An 11,402-nucleotide genomic window follows, 5' to 3' on the forward strand; every position below is an offset into this window, starting at 1 on the left:
GTGAACGAGTTAGAGCAGAACAGTCAGACAGACAGAGAAATGCCCTTATTAAAGGTATGTATCCCCTTCTCGCCGAGGGTTTGCCGAAGGCGACCCCGGAAATATCCTGTAATTTACCGCCACCCTTGGTCCCGACTAAGCTACGTCATAAACCGACTGCAGCCGAAATTTTTCTTTCTTCCTATTTAGACGACACTGTCCCAGAATATGCTAATACGAATCCTGCACCGGTTCAACTTCCACCTCCTGTTAATGTAATTACTGTGCCTCCAGTCGTTGGTCCTGTCCATGCGCCAGTACCCCAGGACCAACCCACATTACGTACTCCTACTGTACCAGTCACGTTACCAGCAGCCGCACATTCAGTATTAACTGATGATTCCAGTTCAGGAGGAGCAGGGGGAGGTACTCCTATCACCCCGCCTCAAACAAGGCGACGGACGCTGAGAGATGTAGCGTTACAACGTACGCCAAAACTGGCTACGTATGAAGCCCTCAGAAAGTATCTTACTGAGTGTGGACCTGATTGTAGATATGACCCAGTGCCAGGTGAAGATAGCATGTTAATATATTCCATACGTTTACGTCGAGTTGCAAGCTTCTTGGTTACCATATCGAATATGGAACAACATCTAGACAGAATATATCACTTTATCCAAACAGGGGAGAATCCAGAAAGTATTCACGAAGCTATGGCACACAGGAAAGTCGAGATTCAAGGCAGGATATTGCAATTTTTAATAAATTGTTTAATAAGAGAACAGGATTATCCTGACAAAAACAAAGAAGATATGAAAGTCCTGACAAGATGGAGTGACAATATAGCAGAAGGAAAACACAGAACACAAAATTGTATAGAAACCATGTACAAAAAGATTCGAAAGGAAATTATAAGTATGCACCAAAAGGAGGAAGAAAAGAGAGTAGCCGAGAAAGAGAATGACTCTTCAGGCGAAGAGGTAGACAACGAGAATCCCACCAGAATAGCGTATGTAGGCAGAACGAGATCTTCAGATAGACCTTCACGTCTAGATTACAAGAAAGCTTTTCCTCCTCCCGTACCAGAACAGTGTTCTCTTGAACAAGTATTCCAGGCTACTGATAAAATTCTGAAACTACGAATAGGTTACAGTGAGCTTAGTACCAGGCATGAACAAGAACTAGCCCGATCAGCAGTCCGATGGACTAGTGATTCTACCACGTTTCCAGACGAGGTAGTGGCCCAAATGTTTTCAGAAGCTGCCCCCAGCCAAGCAGCGACTGGTGGGTATGTACATGATCCAGCACCTCATCACACTGTATGAGGATCAGCATTCTGATCCAGGTCCCTTATATAATGTATTGAACCAATTACTACTAAACAGATGGAAAGGTCTAGGTACCGATCTAATTAGCGTCATTTTAGAACAGCGCCACAAATACAGAACGTTCCTGACTCCGCATTTTGTTCCTGTCTCACCTCCGTTCTACATAGACAGACAGAATCCATTACGAGAAGTGCATCCTGTTAAGGGAGCGGGGGGTAATCTCGAACGAGTATTTGTTTACACCCCTATAACGAAAATAGAACTACTTGAAATGAAAAAGTTAATACCCTGTCACGATAAAGATCCAGCAGGGTTCCACCGAGAATTAAAAGACATGCTCCGTATGGGAGAATACACGTATCCTGATATCATCAAAATGTTAAAGGTCCTGTTGCCTGCGGGCATATATGAAAAACTTAAAGAAAAAGAATGGGAGGTGGGAGAGAAAAAGTTAGACTGGACCGCGTTAGAGACCGAAGATAATGCACGAGTCCCAGGTACTGGTCTTGGGGATAGAGCCAAAGAGTTGCCCGAACTGTTAATACAAGTCTTGCCAAGATTACTAGCCACGAAAAAGGAAGATTGGGATGCCATCTCAGCCTGTAAACAGAAACAAGACGAAGACACTAGTGATTTTTATTCCAGATTTGAGAAATGTTTCATTATTAATAGCGGTCTGAAAACAAGTAGTGAATCGTATCCACATCTTTTTGTTACCAAACTAGTTGAGAATTCTTTACCGCAAGTTAAAAATAGAGTATTGAAAGTCGAGAGTACTTGGCAAGCTAATACCCCGTCCCAAATGCTACAGATGTTACAGTATCACCAGAATAGAATCAGGGAAGAGCAAGAACACGAAAGGAGACGTATGAAAGACACAAAAATGAGAGTACTAGTTGCACAGTCTGTTCCACCGGATAGTCAGAAGAGGGGTCCGAGTCAGACTAGTCATTCTACAGCTCCTGTTAAAGGGACATGCAATTACTGTAAACAGTCAGGTCATTATATAAACGAATGTGCAGTTCTGAAACACAACATAGCTACAGGTAAGACGAAAGAGAGACCACGTCCTCCTAGACAAGAACTTGTTCCGCAGAATGCCCAGCCACCGCAGAATGCACAACAGACAGTTACAGTACCGCAGCCTATAGCTGCCACACAACACGTTACACAACAGATGTACCAGTATGCACAGTCAGATTATCCAGAATATCAGCAGTATTCATGAAACAGCCTAGAGAGGGAGGTTGGCTTGCCTCTCATCGAGGTTCCTGTAGATCAAGAGGGTCCCTATGTACACAGTCAAGTATTAGGGAAAGACAGAAAGTTTCTGATTGATACAGGGGCAAGTAGGACTACCATTAGTCATGACGAGGTTCCAGGGGCTCCACTCTCAGGCTCAAGAAACGGTTCCCTGGGATTTTCAGGAAAGCCTATTGTTAATGAAATATCGAAACCAGTTTCCCTAGAAGTTGGTCCATTGTCCTGAACTACAGACTTGTTACTTACGAAATCCTGTCCTGAAAATTTACTTGGTATTAAAACATTGAAAGAATTAGGAGCGGTAATATGCTGCTCTCCGGAAGGAGTGAGATTGTTTTTACGTGATTTTAAAGGTCATTATGTGTTACGAGATTTTGATCCAAGATTACTGAATGTACCACAGCATTTATGGGCGCAAGGTCCAACTGATGTAGGTTGTATGCACATTACACCATATCGTGTCACTCTGAAACAAGGTGTTGTATTACCACGAATCAGACAGTACAAATTGCCACCCGAGGCTGTAGCAGCCTTATCGAAAATCATTGACGAGCTCATTGCTCAAGGAGTGGTTGTAGAAACTGACTCCAATGTATGTAATTCTCCTATCATTCCGATTCAAAAACGTACTGATCCAAATGCACCTCCAGTATATCGATTAGTGATTGATCTCCGAGAACTTAATAAATGTATCATACCCCAGTACCCTGTGGTTCCAGATATCTCTTCCCTATTGACTGCCATTGATTCTGAAGCTACGTTCTTTACAGTTATTGATCTCAAGAACGCATTCTTTAGTGTCCCCATTCATCCAGACAGCCAGTTTCTTTTCGGATTCTGTTTAAATGGAAGAAGCTATAAATTCACACGAGCACCTCAAGGTTTTACAGAAAGTCCTAGTATTTACAGTCAAGCACTTAAAAGACAACTAGACAGTATTCACATGCCAAATGACACTGCCCTGCTCCAGTATGTCGATGATCTATTGATCACAGCCCGTACAGAACGTGACTGCGAACGTGCGTCACTGACAGTCTTGTATTTTCTGGCAGACATGGGGCACAAGGTGTCCCCTTCGAAACTGCAATTCTGTGTCCAGCAAGTGGTATACCTTGGACACTTACTGTCCAAGAGGGGTAGACAGTTGACACCTGACCGTATCCAGTTAATAGCACATCTTCCACTGCCCAAGACACAGAAGGAGGTACGAGCTTTTATCGGCCTCACTTCTTACTGCAGACAATGGATCCCTCAGTACGCATATCTAGCTAAACCACTGATACAGTTAACGACACAGGAGGCAGCGACATCGACTGTCCTCCCTTGGACCCAGGAACATACACTTGTTTTTAATGAGTTAAAGAAAGCTTTATGTAATGCACCTGTGTTAGCGACACCAAACTACAGTAAGCCTTTTACACTTTTTGTCACTGAACGTGATGGTACAGCATTGTCTGTTCTCACGCAAGATCAAGCAGGACAACACAAGCCTTGTGCTTATTTTTCTAGCACATTAGATCCAGTAGCCCAGGCTCTGCCTGTGTGCCTCAAGTCAGTTGCAGCCACAGCTCTAGCTATCAGACAAAGTGATTCCATAGTGTTAGGACACTCCCTGACAGTACAAGTTCCACACTCCGTGGAAGTTCTTTTAAACCGAACACAGACTCAGCACTTGACAATTGCACGTTTAATAGGATATGAACTGACACTGTTTCAGCCACACATAGAAATCAGACGCTGCAACATTTTAAATCCTGCTACACTGTTACCCTCGATTACGTCAAACCCTGCCACACATGACTGCGTGGAAGTTATTAACACCATGACAAAGCCAAGACAAGACTTGACAGACATTGCATTACCTGATCCCGACCTGACACTTTATGTGGATGGTTCATGTATGAGAACAAGTACAGGAGAGTTAGTAGCCGCGTATGCAGTGACTACTGAAACTGAAGTTATAGAAACACATCGTATTGACACCTTGTCTGCCCAAGCAGCAGAGCTCATTGCTCTGACCCAAGCCTGCATACGAGCCAAGAACCTGAAAGTAAACATATATACAGATTCACGTTATGCATTCGGAGTCGTTCACGACTTTGGAGTACTCTGGCAAGAAAGAGGTTTCATGACCTCTCATGGAGCCAAGATTCAGCATGGCCCCCTCATTCAAGCTCTGTTAGAAGCAATACATTTGCCGAAAGCCATTGCCATTATGAAGTGCAAAGCACATACGAAAGCTACTGACACCATTTCCCAAGGTAACGATCTAGCAGATCGAACAGCCAAGCTTACAGCTCAGACTCCAGACACTCCAGTTAACACGACAAAGATAGATATTCCAGATCAGACTACTGAAATGACAGTTAAGGACCCTACACGAGATGTACTAGACATACAGACACATGCTACTACCGATGAAATCAAGAAATGGTCTGAACAAGGAGGGGTCCAGACAGATCAGTGACGGTTGACGAAGGGAAAAGCCACATGGTTTCTCCCCGACTCTATGGTTCAAGTCATTATCAACACCGCACATAGTCCAGCACATTTAGGAGAAAAAGCCATGTTAGACAGCATCCAGAATATTTGGTTTAACAAGCATTTACAAGCAGCAGCCAAACAGAAAGTACGTACCTGCATGATATGTTGTCAGTTCAATCCAGGTAAAGGTGTTCGGGTGGAACAAGGTGGATTCCATCCTCCTGACCACCCTTTTGAAGTCGTCCTCCAGATGGATTATATTCAGATGGATCGATGTCGAGGTTTCAAGTATGTTCTCGTAGTTGTATGTGCTTTATCCAGATGGACAGAAGCATATCCAGTCCCAGATTACACTGCCGCGACCACTGCCAGGCAGTTGGTTCGTGAGTATTTCCCCCGCTATGGTTTACCCAGGGTCGTGTATTCAGACAACGGCCAGCCATTCTCATCTGAACTCATGAAACAAGTATCTCTTCTGTTAGGGTACCAGTGGAAGTTCCACTGTGTGCAACATCGCGAGGCAGCTGGCCTCGTCGAGAGACATAATCAGACTCTGAAAATCCGCATTGCAAAGGTTTGCGCAGAAAAAGGCGTAGATTGGATGGTAGCCCTGCCAGTCGCCCTTTTTTACATGAGAATGGTCGCTCACTCCCGTTCAGGTCTGTCACCTTTCGAGGTTGTATTCGGCCGTCCCCCGAACATGTGGGGCACACCGATGCCACGTAAAATAACTGATATAGACAGTAATATGCTGACAGATTACCTAGCTTCCTTGATGTCTGCACTACTCTCTTGTTGTTCACAGGTTGCGGCTGCCCTTCCAGACAACACCCAAGTAAAACCGCACGAGGTCATACCAGGCGACCTCGTGCTAGTGAGGAACTTTGATCGTTCAAGTCCGCTGGAGCCCCGCTGGAAAGAGCCGAAACTCGTTCTGATGACCACAAGGACCGCCGTAAAAGTGGAGGGCCGCAAGGGATGGCTCCACTCCAGCCACATCAAGCGTTTTCATGGACTCCGTCCAAAGACCTTTTTCAAGGACTGCCCCGATACTGACTCTAAACTCCCCCTGTTAGAGAAAACCCCGCAGCAGGAGTATAAACTCAAGCTCAGGTCTAGCAAGTCAGACAGTTTAATTGTTTAAGTCCCTCTCGGGTGAAGCGGTTAGACAGGTTCCTGACATGTATGAGATAGACCCCCATAGTGAGAGAGTTAGACGAAACTCCAAGAAAATACGTTACTGTAAAGATCTGCGCAGCAGATGTATCGTCACTTTATTGTTTATGTTATTTCTGAGTCTTACGATTACATGCATAAGTTATGTTTTACATGTATATTTTCCTCCTATTGATTCACATGTACATCTTTCCTCTAATGATACAGTAGAGCACACTTTTAGTGAACTACCTCCTCACGAGTTATCCTATCGACTTGCCATGCGCAACAACACTTTTATCCGAATGTTACACTATTCACACCAGACTAGCAATGCCACTAATTGTTGGGTGTGTGGTCGACTCCCCCCTTTCCAGACACCGAAGGGAGTTCTGCCACTCTTTCCCTATGCGTTTTCACACAATGGTTCGTGTGGAGCATGGTTTACGATAACATCATCCTCAGACGATAAGTCCCTTCTGAATAGAACATGTTTCCCAGACAAGGAAGGTCTGTCCCATAGAACAGGGTTAGATCTAGAAAATGAAGTATATGATCTAGGTAATTATTCCTCGAATTTCATGGTTTTGAATGTTCAGTCTGAGACTACTCCAGACTTGCCTGCTATTACAGTTCTACCAGTGAAAGGCGAATTATGTGTCAGAAAGAATGGTTCAGTACATCTAGGACACAGTGATTGTACTACTGTGGTCGAGTATAGTGACAGTGGGAAGTCTACTTTCAAAGCCTCACGTCATTCGTATTTTGTATGTGGTCAGACCGCATATGTACGTCTGCCCCTAGATTGGGATGGAACATGTTACATTGCCTTCCTACTGCCACCGGTTTTCCTAGCCCCATCCGATTATCACAGAAATACACATCTAGTACACGTCAGACATAGAAGGGAGATCGAGTCCCCAATTGTCGATCAAACTGAAACTGCCTTAGAACAGTATACAGACTTCAATAAAGGTTTCTTTTTCTTCATAGGTCCTGTCCAGAATAGTAAGCTAATACGTAGGCTAACCAGAACCCTTGAAGCAGTAGTGAATGAGACTACTTCCGCTTTAGGTAACTTAACCGAAGAACAATCTGCTATGAGATTTGTTGTTCTTCAGAACCGCCTTGTTCTTGACGTCATACTGGCCGATAGGGGCGGAGCTTGTAGAGTCATCGGATCTAGTTGTTGCATTTTCATTCCTAATAACGCACCGTCTGTTTATTCAGCTATAACCAGACTTCATAAAATAGCCCATCAGTTACACCAGAATCCAGGCACCTGGACATGGTCCGGTTGGCTCTGGAGTATAATATCTGCTTGGGGATGGAAAGTATTGTCATTCCTAGGAGTAGTAGTAATGATCATATTCAGTTGTTGTCTCTGTTTACAATGTGGCCCTGCGATTTGCGGTTTGTGCGCTACCTCTTGTATTCCAAGTCCCAAGTCCCATTCCAAGAAGATAAGAGACGAGCAAATGATGCTATATGAACAGATAGATGGTATCATGAATATTGATGTTTCCTGAAGGAAACGTAGGGAACAAGGAGGGAATGAGGAAAATTGAATTTTGCCTTGTCATGTGTCCCTACGTGTTCCCCATTATATGGTATATGTGCATGATCGATATGCATATGTTCCCCCTTGACCGAATAAAGACGCAATTATAGTTGTGTCCAACGTTAGTATGCCAGTTATCCAGTCCTCGTGAAAGCAACGAGTATTAGGCCTATGTTGCCAATGTTTTACATTGTGCACGTTAATTCATTGAGTTGTCCCCGTTTCTAGGCCTCATAGGGCCCGGACACCAGATTCGAGCTCCAGTCTCCTGAAACCACTCCGAGGAGCGATACAGCCCCTCCCGCATTCCTGACCCTTCACTTACTCTCTGCCAAGCAGCGCGGTGCCCGGCCTGGCCTGCCTGCCTGTCTGCCAAGAATATGTTATGCCTCTAGTTATCAGTTCAACTCCCCGGCTTCACATTCCTAAGCTAACGAACCGCATAAACATCTTCAGCTATAGTCTAGTCTTCCTGTCTCCATGCAAGAGAATTACTGAATTAGTATTCATAGAAGATTCATAGCACACGCAATACATGTAGAATATATGCATGCACCAGCCTTAGTGTCAAGTAGCCTTTGCTCTGATGACATTTAGATTCTATCAACATGTACTCCAAACACAAGATATCAGATATGCTATAGGTACATGTAGTCCTGACATCCCAGACTTTAGTCTCCTCTTCTAGTGCAGAAGTCAGAGCCCCCAGCTCTCCCCAGTTACACGTCATGGCCCGTTTGCGCGCACTAGTAGGTTAAAGGTTCCAGCTGCCCAGGTAGCCCCCATCCATGTATCCACCCATTTATGACACTTCTGTGACGTTTACATCACATGTCTCCGTGCACGCCCTGTGCACGCCTTCTTTGTACGCCCATATGTTCTTATCTTTCGTTTGTCACTTGTTACGCCTACTGTATGCAATGCAATTATACTGTTTTACTATATATACTGTATGATGTTAATGAGACGTGGCAGCTGCCATTCCCTTTTTCCTTGTGTCTGTCCCTTCCTGAACCTTTGCAGGTGATGGAACCCGATGGTCCATTGGCTCGAGCCATCTGATTAAAGCCCATTCTGACTCAGATATCACGGATCCTGCCTCTTATTTATTGAGCTATCTGTCGGTAATTAATTATTTATTTACCACATATCAGGCAATCCAATGTGGATCGCATTTTGACAATTAAGGAACAACGTTGGATTTGTTTCACTGACTCAGTCAAAAATGGGCTGAATTCCAGCACAGAGTGGCAAACCCTAGCCTGTCTCACCTAAAGACACACATTTTCAGGTGATTGCTATATTGTGGACACACCTTTGGCCAACTGTTATCCAGCTTCCATGAGCCATTTGTCCTTCAGTACATTGTCATCTGAACGAGTATATCTAGACCCTGTTTTTCTTCTAAATATATATGTTAGTTAGGAACTGTTGTCCGTTGAATCAGCCCTTACCTTGTTTGTATACTTACGAATACACCATGGTTAATTGCACTAATTGGGATTGGTTCTGCTAATGTTTGTATAACCATATTTTTTTGCCTCTGTATGTATTGACTTTTCTTCACAGACATTTCAGTTCATGCATCAACATTTGCTGATTTATATTTGTCTTAAAAACTGTTATGGAATAACCGTGAGGTTTTGAAAGAATCATTTGGTTCTGTCCTCCAAAATAAAATACATTGGTTTTGATTATACTTTAGATGCCTTAACCGACATTGTGATGTGCTATAGATAAGTTGTTGTCTATGTGTATCTGGCACCAGTGTTTATTGTAGTCATTCTGGGACACTTCAAAATGGCCAACACATTAGCGCGGTCTACATTTAACAAACAGACTTGCCTTACACACATGGTCGGCTTTTCATTTCCGGCTCATGGGATTTAAATAGAGGAGCCTTGAGCATAGGCGTTATCTCGGCTCATTTCGTCCTGATGATTTACTTTTCCGAAACGCTGCTGTTATTCCCATGTAAGTACGATCACACGCGTTAGCGGTTCTCCCGTTTCCGACTGGACTCTTTAATAACATAGCGGACATTTCATGGGGTTGTGGTTTATCTTTTTAAATACTTCAGGCACCCTATCCGATTTGTGATAACTGTAGTATTGCAGCGTTCAGTGTCTCCTGACACTGCTCCCGTGAGGTATTTTTCATTGAGCGACCATGTTAAACTACATTGTGTTTGTAGTCCGAGTACCATTAGTTTGAGATACACATTATAAATACGCTAGCTCCCTTTTCCTCGCGTTAACATTGTTGGTAGGACTCTATATAACTGTCCTGTCTATCACGCTCTAGCAAACTGTGCCCCAAGTCCTTGAATCCTTTAGTTGCAATGCCTTGTCTGTTAGCATTATTGAATTATACCCCTTTTGGATATCTCCCAGGGTGATTATATTATCTTATTTGAATCTCCCATCTCTAGAAATATAAGATTGGTGATACTGCGAGGTCGATTCATTACCCCATCGTGTATCCCACTTACGCGTTGATATTGATTATCCTTCGCAGGTATGGTCACTAACTTTAAACTAATTTCGATGTCCTTTCTATCAATTACCGAACACTTAATAAGATACAAACATCCCCTGTTGGCTTTTTGTTTTGCTCCAACAATAGATATAATTGCGGTATCTGACTTGCCCTTGAGCACTTTTGGCTATACCACTGCCTGACACTCTTTCAAGTAAGCACAAAAAAAGTTTTTTACTTTATTAACCCAATGGTGCAGTGAACACTGGGGTCATGATACAATGTGCTTTTTATCACAGGGCGAATGGAGCACCTTCAGCCACAAATATTAAGAACGTTCTATGTACAGTTGTGTGCTGTTAATACATTGGTCTCTAATATGTGTTGTGACCCAGCTATGTTATTTAATATTGATCTCTTTTTTAATACATGAACATTATGAAAGATCAGGAATGATCCTCTGTTTAATTTTGTATTTTATAAAATACACATTTTGATAACTAATGATCATGAATGTTTTTAATTCACATGAATTACACATGAATCACACGGTGCTTTGTCTAGTATATAGGGTTATTGTTTGCCGATATAGAAATTTTCAATCTGTGTCAGGGCAATTTAGAAATTTTATTTTATTATATTGTTTTTGTTTAGGGGGCCACTTTGTGCATAATATCACTCCTGATGATGGTCTCATAGACAACAGCATTGGAGACCGAAACGTCGACCTTATCATTATCTCCTTAAGCTTTAAATCTTGCTTCAAGAGTATACCTTTGTTCATTGTTTGACTTGGTTACCCTTTTTCCAAATAATAGGAGTTGATGATTTGTTATGTATTGATTTGTTGACCTCTGCGTACATTCATTCATAACTTCACTGTGCCCATTTTCTGTTTCTGATTCCCCATGAACTAACTTTTTGATTAACTTCTTTATATAATAAAAAAAATTCAGACCTGTTCACTTGCCCGTGTGTTCTTGCTTCTTCTGTTAACATTGATTGTTTTGTATGAATTTAGCTGATATCATAGGAATATTAATCAGTTAGATTCCTTTGAACTAACTTCATTGACTTATACCACCAAACTTATATTACTCAGTGAATGAAATAAATCCCTTGTACCTTTCATGTTTTGAACTACTCATTGCCCA

The sequence above is a fragment of the Lissotriton helveticus genome, assembly GCF_964261635.1.
Source record: "Lissotriton helveticus chromosome 1_1 unlocalized genomic scaffold, aLisHel1.1 SUPER_1_unloc_33, whole genome shotgun sequence".
Classification (NCBI taxonomy): domain Eukaryota; kingdom Metazoa; phylum Chordata; class Amphibia; order Caudata; family Salamandridae; genus Lissotriton; species Lissotriton helveticus.